Source organism: Euprymna scolopes, chromosome 6 (genome assembly GCF_053919585.1).
Source record: "Euprymna scolopes isolate OS-2025 chromosome 6, ASM5391958v1, whole genome shotgun sequence".
NCBI classification, from domain to species: domain Eukaryota; kingdom Metazoa; phylum Mollusca; class Cephalopoda; order Sepiida; family Sepiolidae; genus Euprymna; species Euprymna scolopes.
In genome coordinates this window covers 110448113-110463112 of record NC_136487.1, presented here as the reverse complement: position 1 = coordinate 110463112, position 15000 = coordinate 110448113, and the positions used below count along the sequence as shown (strand labels likewise).

At 36.3% G+C, this 15000-nt stretch overlaps 1 long non-coding RNA gene across 1 annotated transcript in view; it reads right to left on the bottom strand.

The window, feature by feature from the left end:
• Positions 1–15000, bottom strand: part of LOC145277867 (uncharacterized) — a 428683-nt gene that overhangs the window by 386081 nt on the left and 27602 nt on the right. The window contains exon 2 of the long non-coding RNA XR_013868229.1: positions 9180–9199. This is a non-coding gene — a long non-coding RNA (uncharacterized LOC145277867). The remainder of the gene's footprint in view (positions 1–9179; positions 9200–15000) is intronic.

Below are 15000 nucleotides of genomic sequence, written 5' to 3'. Positions count from 1 at the left end.
CACTAAAGCGATCTTTGTTTAACTACTAAAACGCTATCCAGCTTCTCTGGCTTGCTATCGTTTCGCAATTTAATTACCATTCACCTTTTGAACTCATGAAATAAAATAATCGTTGAGAAAAAAAGACAAAACTATTCAACGAGAAGATAAAACTAATCGATAAGGAAAAGAAAACAAAGTTTAATGAATAAAATTAAAAATACAAGTCATCAAATTATTATTAAAATATTTAAAAAAAAAAGTTTTTCCTTCAACGAAAAGGCAAAACAATCGCGATGTTATAAAAATTAAGCCCCCACCTTTCTAATTTTATAAACTTAAATTTGTATATGTAATTATTCATTCCTTTATTTTTGTTACGAAGATCAAGCCTCCCTTTCTTTGCTTATAAAAATAAATTTGCATATTTGATCATTAAAGCGAGCCGGACATACATATGTTACACTTTTAGTCGACGGACGTGCAATTTATAACTTGTCTTATAAGACATTTCTTGATTTATGACTTATTTAGGTTAACTTTTAGAACTTTTGACCAGCAACTATTTAATCTAATTTTCAAATGTCCATATTTTCCCCAATAAATACTAAAAAAAGTTTCTAAAATTTCATTTTAATTTTTCCTATTTTAATCTTCAACTTTACTTAAATAAATGAACATGTCTAGCAGCCACAGAGGCACACATTTTCTTTACTGTTATTGGCTTTAAAGTTTTGCTCATCAGTATTTACTAAATCTAAGTTAATACATTTTTCCCTAAATATTTTACTCACGAAAACTACAGATTAAAGTATTCCTCGGTGTTAGGAATGAGTTATATTTGGAAAATGTTCAATTATAATTATTTTATTAGACACAACTTGGAAATAACTTAGAAATAACTCGTCAAATAACCCATCTCTTGCTAACTTCTATAACTTGCACTCTCTCTTTATATATATATATATATATATATATATATATATATATATATATATATATATATATATATATATATATATATATTGTAACTCCTCACTCTTATTGTAAACTATTGTCTAATACTCTAGCTTCCATAACTCTCTCAGAAGAAGAACTCAGACTGATTTGTTACATTAAAAATCTAATATTAATTTGCTCGTTGGGTTCTCTTGTGTTATAGCATCAGTCGCCAGAATTCAAATTCTTAATCATGTGACATCGGTTTGGATCCTTTGTAGCAAGTTGGATAACAACGCTCCACTGTTAGGAAGAGAACGTACATTCCACAGTTGGCCACTCGCCACAATCTGTGTTAGTTAATAGATTTTTTTGTATGTTGCGTGACGGCTCAGGTGGCAGAGTACTCAGATTTCGAATCCTAAGTGCATATGTGTCCTACTGATGAGCCAAAAGAAGGGCGAAACTTTAGTCTAAACCTTCCGGCCTGTCATGTTCATGATTTTTGTGAAATTCAGCGTTATCTAATTGTGTAAATTCAATCTTCAAATCTTTTCTATGTTCACAAGTTTTCCAATCACCTTAATTCTATTATGAAATCCATAGAACCTTATGTTTCTAGAAGAAAATCTTCTCATTCCGCAGACAAAAAAGCCTTCAACTAAAATACAACCTTCTTTAATAACAATAGGGTATAATGAACAAATAATCACAATAATCCCGTTACCATCTTTCTAATTGTAATAACGCATAACATGGCTTAAAATAAATCAGATTCTAAAAAACAATCTATTCCACTTTAATAACCAACCGCTTTACAAACATAGCTCCGCTCAGTACAATAATCATAACAAGCCAAATCCCCGCAATTGTCTTAGAAAAAAGAAAAATATTTGGTTTAACCCTCCCTTCAATTCAAATGTCAAAATAAATATACCCCCCTAAAATTTTTAAGATTGTAGAAAATTCTTTTGAAGCAACCACATAGATACAGTACGATATTTAATAAAAATTCAGTTAAAATTTCCTACTCCACAATTCTCAATTTAGCACAGACGATAACAGACAATAATAATAAACAAACAAAAAATCAAATTAGCGAAGACCACCCCTTTCCCCATAGTGCCTAAAACTAACTGCTGTTGTAAAAAAAAGCAAACTGCCACTCAAAAACGATTGCAATTAATTTTTATGATAGATATATATATATAATTATAAAACCTTCAATATATATATAGATATCGCAATCTTGAAGGGAAGACTTAAATTTATGATTAAAAACGTTTAAAATAAAGTCAACGGGGTGAAGAGAAAAAATTGGGGAGTCAGTTGACCGGTTTCGCCCTCGCTCTATCAAAGCTGTATCGAGGGATTTATAAAAAATGGATTCTCTCGCAACTCATGATTGTACAACCTCTTTAGAAACCAAATTCCAAAACAAATTAGTAAAGTGGGATAAGAGTGATGTACTTCCATTGAGCATAGCTAATGAGATTAGACCTTCATGATCGGTCCATCCTAGATTATATGATTTACCGGGAACTCACAAAGTAGATATCCCTTTAGGCCTATTTTATCTATGGTAGGGCCATCACAGCATAAAGTCGCAAAATGGATCTTAAATATTTTACAACCTGTATTAAATTTGTAACGTTTGTACAGTAAATACTGCTTAAAAAATTCATTTTATTTTGCAGACTTTATTCAAAGGTCTAAGGTTGTTAATAAATCTATATGTTTTTCTGACATTAGAAACCTGTTTACTTGCGTTCCGATTTCAGAGACTATAGATATCTGTACAGACTGTTTATATCGTAGTCAGATATCGCCTCCTCCCATTTCTGAAAGCATATTCGTTGAGCTGATAAAATTTGCCACTACATCTGTTGGATTCAGCTTCAACGATGTAATGTATCAACAAATAGGTAATAATATCGGGATGTTTGTAGTGCCATGTCGCGCATGGAAAGGGACCCTTCACTCATTCCCGATGGGCTTTCCTGAGGCCAAAGTCCTAGTTGAAGAAATGTCAGCTGATGGTCTACTTGTGTTGCATGTCTGATGCCCTGCATAACCTCTTGTTCAGCTCTCCCTCACCTAACTGAAACTCTTTAAAAACATGATGACAGTACAATAAAAAAAAATAAGCTTAAACCAGGCCTAGGGACAAACAAATCCAACTTGCCTCCTCCCTTGAGGCTTGCATTCACTAACATCCGTGGGCTTAGAACTGATTTAGCTGATGTTGAAGCATTTCTCCTAACAAATACCCATGGATATCTTAGCACTAAGCGAGACTAACCTACACTCCTTGATCCCCTCTAACTACTTTAACATGCCTGGCTATCTCCCACTCTGCCGTACAGACATATGCACGGACTTGGAGTCTACATTCGTAACACCCTCCCCTGACTAGAGAAACAAACCTAGAAACGGACGATCAAGCCTTTATGTGCTTTAGACTAAACATACAACACAACATTAGCTACTTTTATTTTCTCTACCGCTCTCCCTCGACCTAGGACTGCACCATAATAAACAAAGTCTCTGACATCATAGACACAGCACCCTCTTTCGACACTAGCGCACAAGTACATGTATTTGGTGATTTTAATGTTCACCACAAAAACTGGCTTGGATTCTCTACTCACACAGATGCAGCGGGCAGCACAACTCATAGTTTTGCTATATCTCACTCCCTATCACAAATGGTTACGTTTCCAACCCGTTTCCCTGACCAGCAAGAACAACACGCATTACTTCTAGATCTGTTTCTGACTACAGTTCCCGAGGATTGTACAACAAATGCTGACAGCCCACTCGGGAACGCTGACGATGCAGTGATAATGGTAGAAATCGCCCTAAATTCTAGACCCAAAACTGAAGAGCCAGTGCTCAAAACAACGAGATATTATAAAAAGGCTGACTGAGAGGCCATCAGAGATCTTATCAGAGATGCCCCATGGGGAAATATTTTTTCTCTTCCTACTGAACAATGCGCAAATGAGACCACTGAATGGTTCAAAACAGCAATGGAAGCACATGTTCCCATGCGGAAATTTTATAGCAAGCCCCACTCTCCCCAATGGTTTACTTCGACTTGCGCAACTGTCATTGCTCAAAGGCAGCATGCATACCGCAGATTTAACCGACATAAGTCCAGTTCGAACAAACAGAAGTATATAGAAGCTAGAAGTAACGTTAAGAAAGAAATAGCGACAGCTAAGAGAGAATTTACTGAAACCACTAAAAAACGCATCGAAGCACAAAAATTAGGAAATCGTGACTTCTTGAAAATCTACAACAGTGTAGTAAATAATGGGCAATCAACAATTCCCCCACTAACCAACAATCACGAGGTTGTTTGCTCAGCAACCGACAAGGCTAATATGCTTGCCAGCCGGTTTGCCTCGAACTCCACACTGGACCCTTCCAACCACCCCCTGCGTGACTTTCCTTTGCGGACAGACGCTACGCTAGACGATCTAAAAATCACCCCTGCTCAGGTACACGCTATCATAAAAAACCTTGACACTTCAAAAGCATGTGGACCTGATCTCATCCCAGCTGTGCTATTAAAAATGTGCTCAGCCGAAGTAGCTCCAGTTCTCTCCAAACTCTACAACAAATGCCTTAATGAATCATGCTTTCCGGGCTGTTGGAAAACTGCTTCTGTGGTACCAGTATTCAAGAATTCTGGCGAAAGAACTGACCCATCAAATTATCGCCCCATTAGCCTCCTCCCACTTTCCGCCAAAATATTTGAGACCATAATTAACCATGCTCTAGTCCGGCACCTTACAGATGCTAAACTTCTGACTGACAAACAATATGGATTTAGACAAGCCCGTTCTACAGCAGACAACCTCACTGTAATCTCTGAACGTATATACCATTCACTGGACAAAGCGGGGGAGGGAAGAGCGGTAGCTCTAGATATATCTAAGGCTTTTGACAGGGTATGACACAAGGGTCTCCTCAGGAAAATTAAATCATACGGTATCACTGGTAGAATACTTAACATAATTAAATCCTTCTTAGATAAGAGAAAAATCCAGGTTGTCCTCGACGGTCGTACATCTAAACAGTGTGATATAAATGCGGGAGTGCCTCAGGGGTCTATCCTTGGACCTCTATTGTTCCTATATTTATTAATGACCTCCCCGACAAAACTGCCTCTGAGATGGGTATATATGCTGATGACACCACACTCTATAACAGGCATGACAGGAAAACAAATGAACACATAACTAAAGAAATGGCAAAAACACTCGAGGATGACCTCCAATCTGTGGTGGAATGGGGACATAAATGGATGGTCACATTCAATGCTGCCAAGACTAAACTGGTTTCCTTCAATAATTACAAGAAACCTTCTCTGCCACCAATAGCAATGGCCAGTGACTCCCTGTCTGAGAGTACATCTTTCAAACTGCTTGGCCTAATGTTCACAGGAAACATGAGTTGGAACAATTATATTGAAAACATTGCCAGGGCCGCTGCGAAAAAGGTAGGCTCTCTCTACCGTGCTAGAAAACTACTGACACCTGAAATTATCCTGTACCTCTATAAGGCTACCATTCGCCCATGTATGGAGTATTGTTGTCACATTTAGACTGGTGGATCTGCTACTAGTCTCTCGCTCCTAGACAAGGTTCAAAAGAGAGTCGCCAATCTGATAGTCCCTGAACTGGCATCTAAACTTCAGCCTCTGTCCCATCGACGAAACGTTGCATCCCTCTGCCTGTTCTACAAGTATTTTAATGGTGAATGCTCTGACGAACTGCAGACACTTGTGCCCCCACGACGTAGACACCCTCGACAAACTCGACAGGTAGCTAAATCCCACCTCCACACAGTAGAGATCCCTAGATCTAAAAGATCTTTCTACTATAGTAGTTTCTTCCCCAGAACCGCTAGACTCTGGAACTCCATTCCAGTTTCCTGCTTCCCTAACTGTACTGACACGCAGAAGGTCAAGTGTAACGTGAACCGACATCTTGCTGCCCAAATTCCAACATAGTGCCCCAGTAGTTGCTGCCCCTGATAGTAGCCCCCTACACCAAAGTGGCAATGTGCCTTGTTTGGGGTGAAAATGTAATAATAAAAAATAAAATAGGTGTGTCGATTGACTCAGTTTTCGGGCCGATATTGGAGAATATTTTCGTGGGTTTCCAGGAAGAGCAATTGCTCTCTGGACCCATGAAACCCTTGGTCCACTTTCGCTATGTGGACAACACATTTTGCCTCTTCAACAATCAAATAATGTTTTTCTCCTTACTTAATAGGATGCATCCCGCGTTACAGTATACTTATGAAGGAGAGTTTAACTCGTCCATAGCTTTCCTCCATGTATTGGTAACAAAAACACCATCCAGTTACCTTACATCAATATACCGTAAACCTACATTCACGCAACTGTATGCACGCTGGGATTCATTTTGTCCCAAAAAATGTCAGATAAATTTAATTTGGACCCTAACACATCGTGCCCTTATGATCTGCTCAAAATCAAAATTGGATGAGGAATTTAAAATAATTACTATCCAAAAATGGGTACCCTGTGGATCTGATTAGGTCAATTATGCAAAGTCTTAAAGTCTTCCCTTCATGATTGCGATATATAAATTTTGTATCCCTCACAGAATCATGATATATATGTATGTGTGTGTGTGTGTGTGTGAGTGTGTGTGTGTGTGTGTGTGTGTGTGTGTGTGTGTGTGTGTGTGTGTTACAGCGGAGCAGGTATTGCCCACGATATAAATAAAAATTGGAAAATCTTTTGTGAAATATACATTTTTGAGTTTGTATAGCGTTTCAGTATAATTTATATCTTTTGCTTTAGATGTTTAAAAGCCAAGAAATAACGTTTTACCTATGTCAACATTGCAAATGAATATAGAAAAGAATTAAGAGTTAAATCATATAAAAAGCAAACAAGTAAAGAATAATGCTCTAAATTATACCCCAGCGTCATATGTAAATTGGACTTTATTCAGTTCATATATATATATATATATATATATATATATATATATATATATATATATATATATATTGATAAGAATATTGTACTCACATATGGTCGCTTTCTTTTACACATTTCTCCCATTCATGGGTTTATGGTGCAAGCAAACACTGAAATGTCGGTTTGTCTACAGAAATATACGCTGATCTCCGTATTTTTCTCATTTTCTGTTCATTCATAAACACACAGACACGGTAGTGCATGGCAACAAAATGGCCGCTTCAGCAATTCTTCACGCATCCCGCACCTCCTCCTACTTACGGCCTACCTGTTGACGGGTTGGTGTCAGTGGTGATCGGGAAAAGGGTACAATTTTAATCATCCATGCTAGTAGAAGAATCCGTGTAGCTCGGGTGGTTTAGTTCGGTTTGTTTTATAGCATATCGACTCTTTCTAGATTATAACATGTCGAATAACAAAACCTACTGCAAACAATTCGTGACATGCGATTAATTAAATATCTGGAACGTGATCGACTGAGCTCCAATCTCTTAATACTCACAGCAAGGACTCGTCTTCAGTCACAACTGAAAATAACTTTCGTTTCTTACTCCGCGTACCTAACACCAATGATAATAGTAGATGATAACATATAGAAACCAAAATGTTTATAGCGTCTAGATCGATTCGAATCGAAATCAATTTTCAAACGCAAAAATAAACGTGGCACAACGGACACAGTGTTAAGCTCTAAATGACAGATGTTGAAAGGGCAATCCTCAGTGAGGACGATACTAATAATATTGTTGAAAAATACTTAAGATTTCTATCTGGTCATGGCTGATAGAACAAGAACTATCTACCACTGAGTGGTCAGTTCGAAATTTCGTACAGACTCCAGAGTTCAGCAACACGTAACCATTGTAAGAATAACATCAGAGATTAAAAAAAATAAATAAATAAAAATAAAACATCAGTCCACATAATATAAATTATCAACCTTCATCTACAAAAGAATTTCGAACTATAAGAATTAATTAATTATCCAGAAAATGACTGACTGGATGGTCGAATGACTTCGGTTTTAAAGACATGAACAGTTTATGAATTATACGGCTACAATATACGCCCTCTGGTACGCAAGCAAAAAAACTTTGCTTATCTATTAATCGGATAATTCCGGTCTTATCACTGGAAACATATACACGAATGAATAGAACGTATGAAAAGAAACTGGAATCTTAGGAAGATCTCCATCATTCCAGTAATTATGCGAGTAACTGGACTCATGAAAAAGAATTTTTTTTTAAATACAGAGCAAATATACCCAGTGAACCAAGTGTAAAAGAGATGCGAGCAATTTCATTTAAAGGGACGATTAGAATTTTAAAACGATCTCTCGGTTGGAATGTATGAGATGTCTGGCATCCGGTTGGGTGCTAAAACAAAATGATTAGAAAAATGAAAAAACAAATGTGTTATTTTGGGCCATTTGTTCTTTCTAAAAACAATCACACTCTCGCTTTCTCTTTCTCTCTCTCTCTCTCTCTCTCTCTCTCTCTCCTTCTTTTATCTTTCTTGCTTCATACAATCAATTTCATGTTCACGTCTGAAAGGCATGTTTCCATTGCAAATGCATAATGATATGCTGCATAAGGTGGGCTTGGGTGTCCTTCAAATGGCATTGTTAAGCACTGAATTGTTCAGTTCAGATGAAGATAATGCCTGCTCGATGTTCAATTTTTTTCATTTTCCATGGATGCATACATTCCTTTACTTTGATACATATATACCAGTCACAACCAAATAAGATACGTGGACGTTCATAAACATTACGTGTGTCTACCGCATTCAACTACAGCAATGCTTTGTGGCGGAGGCAGTCATTCCACAACTATCTCTGGGAGTGAATTCTCGCTGTAAGTTGGACACAACAACACAAAGAAAGAAGACTTAGAAGAAAGGGCTTTTTATCGGGCTGTTATTATTGTCTTCTGTTAACGGTGAGACGCATTTCCGATGTGGATCATTGTGGCCCTTGTCCCCCTAATTTATCGCCCATGTTAAGATGTTATCTACACATCGTGTTCGATTCACAAACTTCTAACCAATTGCCTCCCTTCTTACCTCCTCCCTCTTCTATTCATGTGACGTCACGCCTGTTTCTAGTATACGTCGGGTCGATATGACATTGAATGCACTCGCTGACCCAATGTCCCGGTCATTTATGCATGTGTCAACATTGGCCCACGAATCAAAATTACGAGATCAATACTAGAAAAGTATTACTTACTGTTTGACAGCGTAAACAATCTGAAAAAGTATATAATAGTAAATTATAGAACAAGAAATAATAAAAAGTAAAAATAGATAAAGATTGATAAGTTGTATTATATTTTTAGTATCGCTAGTATTGAGGATTGTGCGGTGAACCCGTGTCGCAACGAATAAAGTGCTTAATTAGTTTTAAGTGGCATTCTTCTGCTGAAGATTGCATCTTTAGTACATGCGATACTAAGAATATAAGAAAGAAATACTTATCTGGTTATGGCTGACGGAATGAGGGCAGTTTACCCCCGTGGATTAAATAAAAGATCCATTCAAAATTTCGCAAAAAAAAAGAAGAAAAAAAAGAAGTATATTTTCAGTCAATGCGAAAAACTAAATTATTTTTCATCAAAACATAAAAAGAATCCAGTAAATATTTAACCTCAAGCTGATGGGAGCTTTTTTTCTCGTACTATATGAGAAATAGATTTCTCTCCCTTTGAGTTCAATAATCAGTGCCTCGTCTCTATGATAATATTCTACGACTTTTATCAGTTTAAACAATACATACACTCCTTAAATGAAATGACCATTTCTTGCAATAAACTCATTGGAGAATAATACACACAAGTTGAACAGTCCATACTCCCATAATCAGCCAGAGCTTGACGCTTGTTGAGTTTATTTCGATTGAAATATTTTGTACACAACTCTATCGCCAAACAAACGTTTTCAATCTTTTATATTATTACCTCCTGATGTTTGTAAATAAATGTATATATTTTCATTTGTACGAAGTATGTTATTAATTTAGTTTCGATATGTGTGCAAATAAAACATACATATTCAAAAGTACCAGAAATATATGTTAACATTCAACGCTACCAAGACAAAGTGCATTTCTTTTAATAGCAAACCTTTTCAATCACAGACGGCTATGGCCGATAACAAACTTCTCGAGAATTCGACGTTTAAACTCCTCATCCTAGTAATCATATGTAACACGAATTGGAACAAATATGTAGAAGATACTGCCAAGTTTGCTGCAAAGATGATGCCCCCTTTTTCACACCTGCCACTATCCTATATTTCTATGAACCCATGCGTATTGTTACCACGACTGGACCGGTGAGCCAACCACCAGTCTCTCCGTGTAAAAAAGTCTCTAATTTAATAGGTTCCATGCTACCCACAAAGCCCCAATTCCTCCTCTATCGTCACGTTGTTGCATCCCTGTGCTTCTTTTACAAGAATTCCCCCGGAATGTGCTCCGAGGAACTTTCTGAACTTGCATCCCACTAACAGTAAAATCCCACCATTTCGTGTAGAGGCCGCATAATGCAAGAAAACTTTCCACTTTAATTGCTTATTTCCTCAGACCGTTTGTCCCCCATGCTTCCTAAAAATGTAAATGTAATGTGAACAAAAACCTCATTGCACGACATCCCACTTAAGATGCCGTCTATAAATCTGACCCATAATACAGAGTTGTCCCTCGTTTGGGGTGAACAAAAGTTAGCACAAACAAATCATATCAAAATCATGTGCATTGATTGCTCTACACATACAAACTTTGTACTTAAGCAGTTCAATATTGGCAGAACACAAGGGCATTTTTTACTTGTTTATCTTAAAGATGTCCATGGGATTCACACTAGTTGTGTTCATCCCTTCTATTTTTCTAGCATCTTTCCTTTTAGTCTTCTTCGATCCCGCGATGGTAATTGGAGGCGCATGATTGGCTTGCTGGATACCGTCACGGATTATGAAATCGCCGTTCGTTTACCTTTTTGATTTTATTCATTTTTCATTTATTTCTTTTATTACTTTCATTGCCCTTATTTCCTTTCTTCTTTCTTTTTCTTCTTTCTCTCTTCTTTCTTTTTCTTTCTTTTTCTTCTTTCTCTCTTCTTTCTTTTTCTTCTTTCTTTTTCTTTCTTTTTTCTTCTTTCTTTTTCTTTCTTTTTCTTCTTTCTCTCTTCTTTCTTTTTTCTTTCTTTTTCTTTCTTTTTCTTCTTTCTCTCTTCTTTCTTTTTTCTCTCTTTTCTTCTTTCTTTTTCTTCTTTTTCTGATTATTTTTCCTTTCGTTTCTTTTTGCCCCTTCCTTCTCTCTTCCTTTGATTACTTGTGTCTTTTGTTTTATTTGTCTTTCGTTGGTCGTTCATTCATTATTTTCATCATTTTTTTCTTTCCTCTTCATCATATCGACCTTGTCTTTTGTTTTCTTTCTTAATTTAAACATTTCTTTATCTTTTCTTTTCCTTCCCTTTTCTTTCTTTCTTTCTTCAAGTGTCCCTTTTTTCTTCCTCTCTGCCTTTCTTTACTTTTGATTTCCTTTTCTTTTTCACTTTTTACTTTCTGTTTTATTTACTTTTTTGCATTTATTATTTTTCTTTCTTCTCTTACTTTTTTCTCGTTTTCCTTTCATTCATGCTTTTATTCATTCATTATTTTCGTTATGTTTTAACATTATTCCTCACGTTTTTTCCTGTTTTTTTCTTTTTTATTCCCCTTCATCTTTACATTTCTTTCTTTTCTTTTTCTGACTACTTTTACTTTTACTGTCTCTACACACTTCGTTTTACTTATTTATTTTCATTCATGTTTATTTCTCTAATCCTTGTCTTTCTTTAAAAAAATTTCTTTCGCATTTCCTCCCCCCACCCATTCTTTCTTTCTTTTTTTCTTTTCTTTATTCATTTCTCCGTTCTTTTCTTTCTACATTGCTTCCTTTCTCATCATTCTTCTTTCTACCCCTCCCTTTCTCATCAGCCTTACCTATCTAATCTACCTTGGGGGAGCAGAGACTTTCATCTCTTTCTTACAAATCGACCAGTCTGCAACCAATGCGTCGTGGTTCGCTCCTCTTCTTTCACGTGCACAGCCAACCGCTACTGCCGCAAATTACATGTTCGAATCTCCATATCTCCATCCCTGTTCCGCGCGTGGTGAGTCATACTCACTCGGTTGCATCACAACCAACACCGACAGAAGCGGAAACAGCAGAAGCAGAAGCGCCACTAGTGCAACTAGGAATCTCTTTGACCGGCATCATCGCTAACACAGACGACAAGAGTTGGGTTCTTTTTTTTTTCTTTTTTTAGTTAAAGACAGCAGTGGTGCCCGATCCCCATCTGCCGTCGCTTCCCAGACCAGGCAACCTTTTTTCTCATCCATAAACAGTTGTCAGAGTGAAGCTGTAAACATTTGCGAGGTGCCCGGTCGGACGTGATTAACATAGACGGAGTAGGGGGAGAAGGAGGGAGTGATCTAGGGTTGCGGATGGAGTAGCGACACACAAAATAAATTGCAGAAATTGCATTGTTTTCATCAGACAACGTAATACTATTTCGCTCTATCCAATGTGGATAGTAATATGTATATGCAAACTTGCCATATATTTTTCTACTAACTGTAAGCTCTACTCACACATTGAATACTGTTGAAGTAAATTGCTTAACAAAATTATATAGACAATATTTTATCTAATAAAATATATAATCTATATATCTATAAAAGTGAAAGTGTGTGTCTGTCTGTGTACATTTCCCTACGCAATAACTATGTCAATTTTAAGTCTAAAGACTCGAAATTTGATATACAGGGTACTGAGATGTGGAAACATCGATGTGATCGGTTTTCGGCCAGAAATTTGGCGATTAAGAGGTCAAAGTTCAACGATCTGACCTTTGAGAACTCTACCAAACACCTCCGGACAATTTTGGGTCTACACACTTGAAATTATAGATATAGGTTCCTTGGACATGGATCTAACTGAATAACTTGATTTGAGCCCAAAACAATAAATGTTAAGGGGTCATAATTAGGGGTCAAAGTTTAAAAAATTGACCGCTTTTTCTTTTTTTTTTTTTTTTTTTTGCTCAACATACACATCCAAATACCCGGGCAACGCCGGGCTTAAATGCTAGTACTCTCTCTCTCTCTCTCTCTCTCTCTCTCTCTCTCTCTCTCATATATATATATATATATATATAACATATATAACAGAGAGTGAGAAAATGAGAGGGAGAGAGAGAAACGCCCAGGAAGAGATATTCATTTACGTGTAGTCAATGCTATTAAATAATAATGATAACAACAACAACAACAACAACAACAACAACAACAACAGTTGCACTACGGTGCTTCGAATCGTTCATGTGTTAGCTTATTTTTAAGCAGACAAAACTTTCAATGCCGCTTTTAATATATATATATATATATATATATATATATATATATATATATATATATATATATATATATATATATATATATATATTAGGTTAAGAAGAAAGTTCTTGCGGTATTTTAATTTTGTTCTCTAGTGAGAGATCGGAAAGAAAAAAAAGAAAACGTGATAAATAGACGCCTCACGAATTGGACAACAGCCAAAAGAAACGCCGTTATGAAGTGTCATCTTACCTTCTCTTACGCAACAAGAACGACCCGTTTCTTGACAGGGTTGTGACTTGCGATGAAAAGTTGGTTCTTTGCGTCAACATTCAGTTCAGTTGTGAGACGCTGACGAAACTCCACGACACTTCCTGAAACTAGAGTTGCAACAAAAGAAGGTAATGATGACTGTTTGGTAATCTGCGACTGTTCTCATCCATTTTTTATGCAAACGAAGGCAGATTTTTTATGCAGGCGAAACCATTATGGCAGAGAAGTACTGTCAACAAATGGATGAAATGCATTAGAAACTTCGACAGCAATACCCAGTATTAGTCAACAGAAAAGGCCCAAATGTTCTTGACGACAATGCTCGATCGCACGTTGCTAAACCGACTCTGCATAAGTTGAACGAATTGGGCTACGAAACTCTGCCTCATTCGCTATATATCTCAGATCTCTTACCTACCGACTACCACTTTTTCAAGTACTTCGACAACTTTCTGCGCCAGAAATATTTCAAAGGCCTTAGCGATATCAAAAACGCCTTCAGCGACTTCATCGAAACCAGAACGTAAGATTTTTATGTTATTGGACAAAATACACTTGTTTCGCGTTGGCAAAAGTGCATCGATTCTGATGGTGCTTACTTTGATCAATAATTTTTTGCTTGAGTCGAGATATGTTAATCTCAAATTAAAAGTTAAAAACTGCAAGAACTTTCTTGTCAACCCTATATATACACGTACGTGCTAAATATGTGTATAGGTTTATATATTTGTAGAATCATATTTATAAATTGACTACTAAAATACTGAATCGGTTATCATAAATTTTGAAACACAGCTATTAAACGTAAGGTACGGTAATGTGGATTATATTTAGTTTCATTTAGTTTTATGCAAAGCAGGTAAAAAAGAAGATAGTGAAAACCTATCAAAGACATCCAAGGATTTAGGGGATATAATATAAGCACAAGTTTCCATTTAAAAATTTAAATTTGCATTGGATTTGATCCATAGTCATGAGACACTAATTTAGAAAGATTGCTTGAATTTTATTTTTTCTCGAACATTGCATGTAAGATAGTTTCTAGAATTAAGATCATGAAAGGGATTTTCATAAAAGCTGGAAGACAGATCTAGACATATGGTTTAGTATCATTATACTTTCATTTTAATTTTTGTAAAGGGTAAAAACTGTTCGGCGAATTTAGCCAACATTAACAACTCTAACCCCCACCCAGCAACTATGATCCAAAATCCATGATGATCGTTTAATTAGTTTAGGAGTGAATCTAATACATAGAAATATAGAACCATATACACACGTCTAACTTCATATGGGTGTAATATAAGTCAAGAATAACACCAAATTAAACAAAAACTGACGATTGTACAGGATTGCTAGTAAAATCGGGAACAACTATTTGACAAAGAGCTTGAGTTATA